Source organism: Peromyscus eremicus, chromosome 8b (assembly GCF_949786415.1).
Source record: "Peromyscus eremicus chromosome 8b, PerEre_H2_v1, whole genome shotgun sequence".
NCBI lineage: Eukaryota > Metazoa > Chordata > Mammalia > Rodentia > Cricetidae > Peromyscus > Peromyscus eremicus.
In genome coordinates, this window is record NC_081424.1 from 14,363,596 (window position 1) to 14,366,550 (window position 2,955).

Genomic DNA, 2,955 nt, shown 5'->3' on the forward strand with positions numbered 1-2,955 from the left:
ATGTTTTCTCTGCTACTTGTATAATTTCAGTAAACCACATGCATCACACTTTTCATTGGTTATACATTCTCTTTCCCTCCTTAAGAGCAAGAACAGAGGCCTCCTTGCACTTGATGATGTACCTCCGGTATCTGGCACAGAGTTGGCAACTGACGTTTTTGCTTAAGTCCTTTTTATGGTAACTCTCCATCCACATGAAGTTGAAGGATTAGTTCTGTAGGTAATGATTATGACATCTTTTTCTGAGAAAATAATACTTTTATGACATCCGATCATCTAGGATGTCTGGTTCAACTCTTGGGTTTGAATATTCAAACTGTCTTCTGGTTTTCACTTTTTCCGTATAGTAATCAGATGTTTAATCATAGGAAAACAATAGAATGTTACTTTATGTGGTATTATTCTACCAACCAAATAAGCACTTCCTGTGTACTGTTTGGTTTGTGGAATAATAAGGTGTAAGGGACTACATCAAAATGCAACATACCATTTAAAACTGTGCACATTTTTTTTTGTTCCATGTAGGCATTATATTGGATAGCTCTGACTCAACCTGAGCTCCGCTGGGCTCTGTAGGGCTGGATCCAGGCAGTGAGTTGGAAATGCATCTGCTGTCTGTGATTCTCTGTTCCCCTGGGTCCTGCAGCTATTCAAAGTATATTCTCCCTTTTTGACAAATTACTAAATGTCAGTAATCACACTAAACCACACCAATACATTTGGGGACTCTGCTTTATAACGTCTCATGTTCACTGACTAAAGCCTGACAAATAATTATACTTAATAACAGTGATGGAAAATATGCTTATGTTGAACTTTAAGAAGTAGAGAAGTCACTATTTTATGATCAGCAGGAACCCCATGCATTATCTCCCAAATGCACCCATCAAGATCTACCACAAATCTGACTACTCACTGAACTATACTCAGACCACTCTTTCACTTCTTTTCTTTTCTTTTTGTTGTTGCTGTTTCCTTGTTATTTTTTGTGATCTCAGTAAACTATACATGCCTCTGTTATTAAATCATGTTTGACCCTTTTCCTGGACCTCAAACTTCTAAGCCATAGAGCACTTTTCTATTAAGACATTTATACCTAATGCTGATAATAGCGACATAAATAAATGGAGCAGTTCATTTCAAAACTAGATTCTATCCATGTCTGTATTCTGGTCATGTAAGATAAGGAAAATACTGCATTAAAGTTAAAAAAAAAGTCACACCGTGTGTAGTGTACTTCTGGAATGTTCTTGTTCAGATTTAACCAAAATATGATCCAAAATTAAGTCTTAGAATAAAAAAACATCGCTGTTTCTTCCCATTCTGCTGCCACCATGCCATCCAGACTGAGGAAGACCCGGAAACTCCGGGGCCACTTGAGCCGCGGCCATGTCCGCATCAGTAAATACCACAAGCACCCAGGAGTCCGCGGAATGCTAGAGGCATGCATCACCACAGGATCAACTTCGACAAATACCATCCAGGTTACTCTGCGAAAGTTGGTATGAGACATTACCACTTAAAGTGGACCAGAGCTTCTGTCCGACTGTCAACCTGGATAAATCGTGGACACTGGTCAGTGAGCAGACACGCGTCAATGCTGCAAAGAGCAAGACTGGAGCTGCTCCCATCATTGATGTTGTGCGATCAGGCTACTACAAGGTTCTGGGGAAGGGAAAGCTCCCTAAGCAGCCTGTCATCGTGAAAGCCAAATTTTTCAGCAGAAAAGCTGAAGAGAAGATAAAGGGTGTTGGAAGTGCCTGTGTCCTGGTGGCTTGAAGCCACCCAGGGTGGTTAATTAAATGCTAACATTTTCCAAAAAAAAATGAATAAATAAAATAAAAAACATCACAGTGAATGCTAAAGTATTATAATAATTGCCTAAGTATTATTTCCTGAAGGAAGTGGTGGAAATACTCTTGAATTTTGAGTTTATATTGAACATATTAGACATTGACAGAAATATTTGGTGGCACTCTATATTGATCTCTCAGAATTAAAACATTCTCTCTTTTTGAGGGTGGAAGGAGGATCATAAGACTCAGCAGGTGAACATAACTTACAGGTATCAGGAAGCTCCTGAAACTTTCAGTATTCCAGAAGCCCTGCTTTCAAGGCTATGGAGGCAGTAAATACTTGTTCAAGAGAGGAGACTCTGACAACTGAGCTCCCAGCAAGCTTTACTGACACAGCTATTATAATGTATAGCCTGTGCTGGGATGGCTTTAACACAGCTATTATAATGTATAGCCTGTGCTGGCTGAGTTTTAACACAGCTATTATATAATGTATAGCCTGTGCTGGCTGGGCTTTCCAGTGGTGCAGCTGCCTTTAGGGTCACCCATATGCTTGCAAATAATCCCAATAAACTCATGGGCTCACTAAGTTAGATGTGGATGGAAAAGGGTCACTGTTCTGTCATGAGTGCTATAGGAGGGTTAGATAGATGTTTGTTTGTTCATGTCTCCTGGAAAAATTCACCTCACGTGCAGTCAAGACAGCAGAGTATTCTTAGCTTTCTTTTAAACTTTGGCTATAAGAACTCTGTTTTTAAAATGACAGCTATCACCCCAATGGACAAATGTCTGAATTTATTCTAGAAGATTAATTGCTTCATCTACCCATCTATTTATACACCCAACTTGTTAGTCAAGCTTTTGTGCATTGTGCATGTGGTTCTATTTTTTCAACCAATTAAGCCTTATTACACTTAACTGTGCATACTATCGGGTTTAGAATCTGTATTAGCCTATTTCTGGGAATGCAACAAGATTTCTGAGTCTATGTATATTATGTAAAAAAAAAAAAGGAACTCCATTTGGCTCACAGTTTTGGAAACTAAACGTCCAAGATTGTGCAGACCTCTAACCTATGATGAGTACATAATGGCAGATACTTCACACGAAGAGCACACGTAAAAGGTGAACATGTGAGACAAGAGGACAGAGATATTTG

General features: G+C 39.1%; 1 pseudogene; it reads left to right on the forward strand.

Moving 5' to 3' along the window:
• Window positions 1–1,334: 1,334 nt before the first annotated feature.
• On the forward strand, window positions 1,335–1,784 carry LOC131918762 (large ribosomal subunit protein uL15-like; annotated as a pseudogene).
• Window positions 1,785–2,955: the final 1,171 nt, after the last annotated feature.